Source organism: Danio rerio, chromosome 17 (assembly GCF_049306965.1).
Source record: "Danio rerio strain Tuebingen ecotype United States chromosome 17, GRCz12tu, whole genome shotgun sequence".
NCBI classification, from domain to species: domain Eukaryota; kingdom Metazoa; phylum Chordata; class Actinopteri; order Cypriniformes; family Danionidae; genus Danio; species Danio rerio.
Window position 1 is genome coordinate 18935870 of NC_133192.1, and position 10982 is coordinate 18946851.

A 10982-nucleotide genomic window follows, 5' to 3' on the forward strand; every position below is an offset into this window, starting at 1 on the left:
TATTAAATCAACACAATTGACAAGTTAATTTTAATACATAAATTATTATTTTTAATTAAATAAAGTTAAAATAAATAAATAAATAAAATGAAAATAACTTGGTACAATTGAGTGGAAACTGCACATGCATACAGAATTGAATCACAAACAATGTATCTGTTTAAATGAGCAAAAAGCTTATTTTTTACTTACTACAAATTAAACTGAAATGTAAAAATATCAAATTGTCTTAAAATACAATTTAATTAAACCAACAAAACAATAAATAACAAAACAAAACACAAAATAAAATAACATAAAAACTAAACTAAACGATATTATTTGTATTAGTTGAGTCAATAAAGCACAAAGTGGGTTTAAATCAATACAATTTATTACTTTAAATGAGCAAAAACCTATGCTTATTGTATGCAAAAATGTTTACAAAAATAAATAATAAAATAACATTTAAAATAAAACTAAATTACAGCAAAATATTAAAATGTAAAAATATCAAATTGTGTTAAAATACTATTTAATTAAATCAACAAAACAAAACAAAATAACAAAAATCTAAACCAGGGGTCACCAATCACGGTCCTGGAGGGCCGGTGTCCCTGCAGGGTTTAGCTCCAACTTGCCTCAACACACCTGCCTGGGTGTTTCAAGTATACCTAGTAAGAGCTTGATTGGCTTGTTCAGGTGTGTTTGATTAGGGTTGGAGCTAAAACTTGCAGGACACCGGCCCTCCAGGAACAAGTTTGGTGACAACTGATCTAAACTAAAAGATATTATTTGTATTAGTTGAGTCAATAAAGCACAAACAAAGTGGGTTTAAATCACATACAATGTATCTCTTCAAATTAGAAAAACCCTGTGATTATGAAACACTATTTATTAAAATAAATAATACAATTAAACTTAATAAAAGTTTAATTGTAGTTTAATAAAACTAAATTACTACAAATTAAACTAAAATGTAAAAATATCAAAATTGTGATAAAATACAATGTCATTAAATCAACAAAACAATACATTATAAAACAAAACACAAAATAAAATAACATAAAAACTAAACTAAACTAAAAGATATCATTTGTATTAGTTGAGACAATAAAGCACTAACAGTCGTGGGTTTAAATCTCATACAATGTATCTCTTTAAATGAGCAAAAGGCTAGAATTATGAAACAATATTCATGAAAATAATTGATAAAATTAAATTTTTTAAATAAAGCTAAGTTACTACAAATTAAACTGAAATGTAAATATATCAAACAGTGTTAAAATACAATTTAATTAAATCAACAAAACAAAATAAAAAAACTAAAAAAACTAAACTGAACTGCATTACACTACACTAAACAAGATTTTATTTGTATTAGTTGAGTCAATAAAGCACAAACAAACAGACGTGGGTTTAAATCTCATACACAGCAAATTCATCAGAGTTAAATTCTCGGTGTTGAAGCATTTCAGAGTAAAGTGTTGACGTTAAAGAGTTAGATTTTGATAAATGAATATAATAAGAGTTAAAATTGATTTTATTGAATGCGAAATCAAGGAGTTATCTTTTCAACACTTGGTGGTGTTATTTCCAACATCCGGGAATTCATGCAGCCCTAGTCACTGAAGAATTTTCCAGACGCCATTTTCCATCTGAGGTTTAGAACAGCAACTGGTGAGTCAAACTACCTAAATGTTGGTATTTTACTGACTTTCTTTAAGGAAATACAGTTGTAAACATATTGTTAAGTTAATAACTTTAGAATGGAGTGACAATTTTAATCTTCTGCGGTTCATTCATGGTCGTTTGTGTATCTAGCTTAACTGCATTACTATTGACTTCTTTTCAAGAATGTTTTTATATATGCTCACGCATACATAGTGCATAAAAACATCAAATGTACATGTTCAACACATTTCTGTCACGCTTAATGCTATTTTGTGCGTTGTTACCCATCTGTAAAATAAAATCGACACTTCTCCTTTAATTCGAAGCAAACTAGCGAGGGAATCCCCGGAACCGCCTAGCCTACTCTGCCCGGATGCTAACGGCAACACAGGACGGTTTCCATAAGCTCAGGAAAGTTTCTAAAACATATCTGGGGCCTCATGTATCAACGCTGCGTACGCACAAAAACTTTGCGTACGCCAGGTTTCACGCTCAGATTCGCTCACGTTTGGATTTACTAACAATGAACTGAACGTGGGAATGTGCGCAGGTTCACGGCAGCTTTCTGGCAGGCGTACGCACATTTTTTGTGCGTGTCTGTTTTATTTCCATTGGCGACTCCTAGAAGCAGTTGTGTTAAATTGCACTTTACAAAGTGACTGAGCCTTGCAATGGCAGCTGTATGAGACGGGTTCATCGATCTAGCAGGTAAATAAGATTTCCATACCATACAGTTGAGCAGCTAAACATTAAAGCACAATTTGCAGCAGTCGGCTGTTTTCCCAATGTAATCTGAGCTATCTACTGCACGCACATTGCTATAAAGGCACCATCTGAAGATGAATTTGCATTCGTGAATCAGAAACATTTCCATTCAATAAATGTGCAAATAAAATATGATGCACAAACTTATTGATGATTCCTACTTGTCTTTCTCGTAATAAATAGAAGGCAAAATCTGATTTGTAGCGGGGGAAAAAACAAGAAAGAGTTAATCAGACGCTGGATTCGAGCCGAGTTCATGCTCGAACGTGTCAAAACATGATGACATGCGTCTTAGGAGCGCGCCACTGAGACTGTTGCAAGTGTTGCAACATTTTACAAATATAAACCACACTATTTCCTTTTTTAATGCACTCAGTGCGATGTTCAGACCCAACTGTGTTAACCGGATCAGCTAAACTCTCCCACTCTATTTTTTTCTTTTGTTGTTAATTCCGGAGAACAAACTTGCAAATAACACCGCTTTTCTCCGGTCTACCTCCGAAAGCAGCACCTCCAATTCACATTCTGTTCAAAGTTTCTCTTCTTGCTTGCTTTTGCCTTTGCTTTTTCGTTGGGTTTTGCCATTAGCATAGTCATTAGCATATTCATACGGGGGAGGAGGCAGGGAGGGGTTTTGCGCTCGTGCATGTTGCGCTCAGTATCACGTTCATTAAGATGTACAAAAGAATATGCGTGAGATTTGGCGTACGCAGTGTTTCATACATCTGAATTTTTTTCTGCGTACGCACATTTACAGCTTTGTGCGTACGCAATGTTTTAGTAAGATTTCCACGCAAGTCTTCGTACATGAGGCCCCTGGTGAGTAAATGAACATGCTTACTTGTAAAAGGTTTCCTGACTGAAACATATGATTGTTTGTTATTCGTGTAGGTTAATTTGGTTATTTTAAATACCGCGGCCCTTTTAAACTGGTTCATTCGTGGCCGTCCATATAACGTTAGTCCATAGACTCGTGTGATAACGTAACAGTTACGCTTGAATTATATTAAGTGTTGACAACCATTAAAGTCGGAATGTTAACATTAATGTCTTTAAATGACCGCGTTTGCACTTTATCAGACATTTGACGTTACAGAAGTCTCCCGGAAGTTGCGGGACTAACGTTAACGTTATCCCGCAAATGCACAGAGACTCCCAGATGCCCAAGTAGATGCCCGCAAATGAATGATAATCTCCTGGAAATCGCGCGTCTCCCGCCCGGTCATTAAACACTTTGCACACCCCTCTCCACCGCATCCCTTCCAGCTCTTCAGGTACGTCGCGCGCAAGTCACCCCCACCGCTCTTTAGGTACGTCGCGCGCAACTTATCTCATTGCTCTTCAGGTACTCATCTCTCCCGCTACCTCCCGCAAATCAACTCTGTATCCCCCGAAAATGAATTTTCCCAATTCGGGATGTCTGACGTTAGTAAGTTAGGCTATTTCTGTAGTCAGGAACATCTTAGTCAAGCTTTTTCTCCCACATGATATTGTGCTTAAAACTATAGGCTAAACTTAGCATGTACTGTACACAACATTTCCGTTTTATTAAAGACAATTTAGTGCGTTGTAAACAGCCACCTGTCTGTAAAATTAATCAACTGATTCATATTTGAGCAGCCTAATGATGATACAGGTTTCATTTGTAGATTTATTATCAATAATCAACATCTGAATCAAAAGATATCTGAAAAAGTGTGAGGCATACTTTGTGATGTTTATCTCTCTTTTATCTGAAGGTTATGCATATGTGTTAGATACTAATGTGTTGTTGTTTTTTAACAGCCACAGTTCTCTATACAATAACACAAGACCCTGTGACGGTGGCTGATTAGAGACGGATGGTGTATTTCCAGAGTTGGTGAAATGACCAAGCACACCTTCACAGCAAATTCATCAGAGTTAAATTCTCGGTGTTGAAGCATTTGAGAGTAAAGTGTTGACGTTAAAGAGTTAGATTTTGATAAATGAATATAATAAGAGTTAGAATTGATTTTATTCAGTGCGAAATCAAGGAGTTATCTTTTCAACACTTGGTGGTGTTATTTCCAACATCCGGGAATTCATGCAGCCCCAGTCACTGAAGAATTTTCCAGACGCCATTTTCCATCTGAGGTTTAGAACAGCAACTGGTGAGTCAAACTACCTAAATGTTGGTATTTTACTGACTTTCTTTAAGGAAATACAGTTGTAAACATGTTAAGTTAATAACTTTAGAATGGAGTGACAATTTTAAACTTCTGCAGTTCATTCATGGTCGTTTGTGTATCTAGCTTAACTGCATTACTATTGACTTCTTTTCAAGAATGTTTAAATATGCCCACGCATACATAGTGCATAAAAACATCAAATGTACATGTTCAACACATTTCTGTCACGCTTAATGCCATTTTGTGCGTTGTTACCCATCTGTAAAATAAAATCGACTCTTCTCCTTTAATTCCAAGCAAACTAGCGAGGGAATCCCCGGAGCCGCCTAACGTTAGCCTAACTTACTCTGCCCAGATGCTAACGGCAACACAGGACGGTTTCCATAAGCTCTGGAGAGTTTCTAAAACATATCTGGTGAGTAAATGAACACATGCTTACTTGTAAAAGGCTTCCTGACTGAAACAAATGATTGTTTGTTATTCGTGTACGTTAATTTGGTTATTTTAAACACCGCGGCCCTTTTAAACTGGTTCATTCGTGGCCGTCCATATACCGTTAGTCCATAACTTAGACTCGTGTGATAACGTACGCTTGAATTATATTAAGTGTTGACAACCATTAAAGTCGGAATGTTAACATTAATGTCTTTAAATGACCGCGTTTGCACTTTATCAGACATTTAACGTTACAGAAGTCTCCCGGAAGTTGCGGGACTAACGTTAACGTTATCCCGCAAATGCACAGAGACTCCCAGATGCCCAAGTAGATGCCCGCAAATGAATGATAATCTCCCGGAAATCGCGCGTCTCCCGCCCGGTCATTAAACACTTTGCACGCCCCTCTCCACCGCATCCCTCCCAGCTCTTCAGGTACGTCGCGCACAAGTCACCCCCACCGCTCTTCAGGTACGTCGCGCGCAACTCATCCCATTGCTCTTTAGGTACTCATCTCTCCCGCTACCTCCCGCAAATCAACTCTGTATCCCCCGAAAATGACTTTCTTCAACTCGGGATGTCTGACGTTAGTAAGTTAGGCTATTTCTGTAGTCAGGAACATCTTAGTCAAGCTTTTTCTCCCGCATGATGTTGTGCTTAAAACTATAGGCTAAACTTAGCATGTACTGTACACAACATTTCCGTTTTATTAGTGCGTTGTAAAAAGCCACCTGTCTGTAAAATTAATCAACTGATTCATATTTGAGCAGCCTAATGATGATACAGGTTTGATTTGTAGATTTATTATCAATAATCAACATCTGAATCAAAAGATATGTGAAAATGTGTGAGGCATACTTTGTGATGTTCATCTCTCTTTTTTTATCTGAAGGTTATGCATATGTGTTAGATACTAATGTGTTGTTGTTTTTTAACAGCCACAGTTCTCTATACAATAACACAAGACCCTGTGACGGTGGCTGATTAGAGACGGATGGTGTATTTCCAGAGTTGGTGAAATGACCAAGCACACCTTCTTGGTCATATGTGGTGATAATAATGAAGGTATGTTTGATAAAGTTCTGTATTTGTTTTACAATAAGCTGAGAGGGTATTAGAGCATTAAAGAATAACAAATGACATGAAGGTGATAAGTTTTGTATTGTGGGTGAACTGTTACTTAAATAATGTTTTGCTCTTTGCTTTGCACCTTTTCTTCTTCTGCTTATCCTAATATTTTAGATTATATTTGGACCTGAAACATCTGCTAGACTCCAGTAAAGGTGGCGTCAATACTGGACTTGAAAGGGCCTAACAAGTTGAATCTGGTAAAGAAACACGCACACACACACACACACACACACACACACACACACACACACACACACACACGCACGCACACGCTTACAGAAAACTGTAAGTTTATGAATATTTTTTACACTGTGGCCAATATTTTGGGGAAGTCAGCATCACTAAATGATATAAAAGATTTTAAGCTCCTCTAAATTTTGCTCCAAGTGTTGTGTTAAATTCAGGATTCTGGACAGACAGCTGCCTGTTTTTCCAGTTCTAGTCATAGTGGTTAACCTAATTGTTTTTGGAGATCCAACAGTGATATATGTGTTTTTTCTACTTTTCCATATCCTGTCACCTCAACCAGCTGGGACAGTCAAGTTGTGGATCATCATGAAGATTTTCAAAAGGTGAGTTTAGATTTCTTGAATGTTTTATTTACTTTAAATGTTCTTTTAAATATATCATAGAATTTGATTGCAATTTGTTTTCAAACATTTTTCTTAGTCATACTGGAGTCTTGAAGAGTTCTTAGATGAGCATCACCCTACAGTATATCCGTGCATCAGGAACCACCAGACGAGCGATCAGCAGCTACTACTGTACATCGTCATGGATAAAAAGGTCATCCTGTGGCTGGGAAGCACATCTTTCACAGGACATGCTTGATGAGATTTCCTAGCTCCAGTTTGTTTTCACACAAGTTTACAGCATTTATACCTTCATTTAAACTGCTGTGTTTGATATGGAGGACCAAGGAAACACCCGAAGTGAAAGATTTGCAAGCCAAGTTGTTTAAAATGTAATTTCAGAAGAAAACTATGAGTTCAGAAGAAAACTATGAGTGACGCTATATTGAACTTTCAAATTGCTCTGATGAAACATCAAGTTTGGACATCATATTTTGTTGATACTGTCTGTACTAATAAAACATTTAAAGCATATTTGACATTGTTGCATTTTAAAAATTGAATGAATTGTTGAAGTTGTGAATGTTTTCAAATAAAATGTTTTTTATTTTGTAATTTACAGTCTATTTGACCTTTTTACCATATTTACACTCAAGAGAGTTGAATAAAATAACAATATATTACACCAGGTGGTGTTAAATATAGTTACATTTTTTAACTCTGCCCTGAGTTAAAATTAACCCTTACTTCGGTGTCAATGTGCCAACCCTTTTGAAAGTGTTGATTTAAGTCTGTTTTGAGTGGACCCCATGAGACACTTTCAAAGTGTTGAAATTAACACCCATAGAGTTGTTTTGGTGCCCCATATTTTGCTGTGTTCTTGGTCATATGTGGTGATAATAATGAAGGTATGTTTAATAAAGTTCTGTATTTGTTTCACAAGCTGAGAGGGTATTAGAGCATTAGAGAATAACAAATGACATGAAGGTGATAAGTTTTGTAATGTGGGTGAACTGTTACTTAAATAATGTTTTGCTCTGCTTTGCACTTTTCCTCTTCTGCTTATCCTAATATTTTAGATTATATTTGGACCTGAAACATCTGCTAGACTCCAGGAAAGGTGGCATCAATACTGGACCTGAAAGGGCCTAACAAGTTGAATCTGGTAAAGAAACACGCACGCACGCACACACACACACACACACACACACGCACACACACATGCACGCACACGCTTACAGAAAACTGTAAGTTTATGAATATTTTTTACACTGTGGCCAATATTTTGGGGAAGTCAGCATCACTAAATGATATAAAAGATTTAAGCTCCTCTAAATTTTGCTCCAAGTGTTGTGTTAAATTCAGGATTCTGGACAGACAGCTGCCTGTTTTTCCAGTTCTAGCCATAGTGGTTAACCTAATTGTTTTTGGAGATCCAACAGTGATGTATGTGTTTTTTTCTACTTTTCCAAATCCTGTCACCTCAACCAGCTGGGAGAGTCAAGTTGTGGATCATCATGAAGATTTTCAAAAGGTGAGTTTAGATTTCTTGAATGTTTTATTTACTTTAAATGTTCTTTTAAATATATCATAGAATTTGATTGCAATTTGTTTTCAAACATTTTTCTTAGTCATGCTGGAGTCTTGAAGAGTTCTTAGATGAGCATCACCCTATATCCGTGCATCAGGAACCACCAGACGAGCGATCAGCAGCTGCTACATCGTCATGGATATAAAGGTCATCCTGTGGCTGGGAAGCACTTCATTCACAGGACATGCTTGATGAGATTTCCTAGCTCCAGTTTGTTTTCACACAAGTTTACAGCATTTGTACCTTTATTTAAACTGCTGTGTTTGATATGGAGGACCAAGGAAACACCAGAAGTGAAAGATTTGCATGCCAAGTTGTTTAAAATGTAATTTCAGAAGAAAACTATGCGTTCAGAAGAAAACTATGAGTGACGCTATATTGAACTTTCAAATGGCTCTGATGAAACATCAAGTTTGGACCAAAGGACTGAAACAGCCTTTTTGAGCACTGGTCATACATATTTTGTTGATACTGTTTGTACTAATAAAACATTTAAAGCATATTTGATATTGTTGCATTTTAAAAACTGGATGAATGGTTGAAGTGGTGAATGTTTTCAAATAAAATGTTTTTTATATTGTAATTTACAGTCTATTTGACCTTTTTACCATATTTACACTCAAGAGAGTTGAATGAAATAACAATATATTACACCAGGCGGTGTTAAATATAGTTACATATTTTAACTCTGCCCAGAGTTAAAATTAACCCTTACTTCGGTGTCAATGTGCCAACCCTTTTGAAAGTGTTGATTTAACTCTTTTTTGAGTGGACCCCATGAGACACTTTCAAAGGGTTGAAATTAACACCCATAGAGTTGTTTTGGGTCCCCATATTTTGCTGTGTACAATGCATCTCTTTAAATGAGCAAAAACATACACTTATGTAATAATAGTATGATATCCATGCACAAAGTTATTTTGTGAAAATAAATAAAACAAAATGTAAAAAATAAAATACATTTGATAAAACTAAATTACTACAAATAATAATCTGAAATCAAAAATATCAAGCTGCATTAAAATGCATTTTGAATCAACAAAATAAAATAATAAACAAAACAAAACAAAGATTAATAAAATAGTCGTTAATGCACAAACAAACAAGTGGGTTTAAATCTCATGCAGTTTATCTCTTGAAATGAGCTATATGGAAACAATAGCATAATACCCATGCACTAATACACCAGACAATCATTTTAACACAAGTTTGCAGTGTTAACGCTGTAAAACTCTTGTGAAAACTTCATTTGGAGCTGCGTCTATTTATTACAAGCTTTGCTGCGATAAGAATGCAATTTGCATTTTAGAATATGAGACGATTATCAGAAGTGAGAACTCAATGGAAGAATTGAGACAGAGGCTAAAGCATGCTAATGTGCCGGCCGCAGATTCATTACTGCAGCCATTTCATGCACCGGTGGAGCCCAAGCAGCGGCTGATTTACTGTTCTCCTCTCAGAGACGCAGCACACCAGTTCATACCTCTGCAAATCTCCACTGTTCTCCAGACAGCCGAGACGCCATCTTTATTTGCCAATGCTAGATCATGTTCAGTGTGAGATTATAAAAAAAATACACACTGCATTCATGAAAATGTTGTCTGTAAACACTAACAGTATTTTCCATCAAGGAACGCAAAAGTCAATATTCTCGAAAAAAGGAATCAGATATAAATAAAATAAATAAAGTTTAATAACAGTAAATAAATAAATGATTTTATTATCATAAATAAATCATCAAATGTATTATAAAATGCAAACAAAAAAATTATTAAAATTAATAAATAGTTAAACCAAGGTTAACAAAAAATAAATAAATAAAGTTTAATAACAGTAAATAACTAAATAAATAAATAAATAATTTTAATATTATATTATATAATATTATAATAACTAAATAATCAAATGTATTATAAAATTCAAGCAAAAAAATAAAAAAATAGTAAAACTAAGGTAAACAACAAAATTAATGAATTAAAATAAACTTAAGTAACTATAAAAATAAAAAAATAAAAACAAAAGAAATTTTAAAGAAATTAAATGAAATAAAATAATCTGACTTTACGTGTGGTACAACTGGTGGTAGTAATGTCTAATGATTGAGACTGGTTCGAGCAACTTACAACATTTTTACATCAAACAAACAGAAATGTGAAGTCAATATTTTGGGAAAGGAGAAATATGATTTCAGCTAAAAACAAAACAAATAAAGACTTAAAAATAATTTTAAAAAGAATTGCGTTAAATAATTAAATCATCAAATAGATTACACAATAAAACAAATGTATTATTTAAAATAATTAAATAGTAAAACTATTTAAACTAAAATAATAATATAATATAATAATAATAAGTAATAAAATTCAATTAAAAATATCAAGACAAAATAAAATAAAATAATCTGACTTTACATGTGGTACAACTGGTGGCTGTAATGTCTAATGATAAAATAAAGAAACAAAATGATTTTTTAATAATCTGACATGTGGTACAACTGGCAGCAGTAACATCTAAAGATTGAGATTGGTTTGGGAAAAAACAACAATAAAATACCAGAAATGGTAAAAAAAAAAATTTGTAATTTGAATTTTAAACACTTGCAGTATTTTTCCATTAAACAAACAGAAATGTAAAGTCAATATTTTCTAAATGTGAAATCATATTACATATCAAAACTTAGCAAAT

The 10982-nt window shown here is 34.4% G+C and overlaps 1 protein-coding gene and 1 long non-coding RNA gene across 10 annotated transcripts in view; one reads left to right on the forward strand and one right to left on the reverse strand.

The window, feature by feature from the left end:
* adck1 (aarF domain containing kinase 1) overlaps positions 1-10982 on the reverse strand; it is a 267173-nt gene that overhangs the window by 175795 nt on the left and 80396 nt on the right.
* LOC137488086 (uncharacterized) lies at positions 1613-8751 on the forward strand. 2 transcript variants are annotated; one of them, XR_011006984.2, is made up of 7 exons: positions 2675-3237; positions 4204-4550; positions 4866-4983; positions 5942-6068; positions 6246-6331; positions 6664-6706; positions 6804-7240. It is a non-coding gene; the product is annotated as an uncharacterized lncRNA (long non-coding RNA). The 2 variants fall into 2 exon arrangements; XR_012393312.1 differs by lacking the exons at positions 2675-3237; positions 4204-4550; positions 4866-4983; ... (1 more) ...; positions 6664-6706; positions 6804-7240 and adding exons at positions 1613-1659; positions 1980-2088; positions 7786-7871; positions 8198-8240; positions 8338-8751.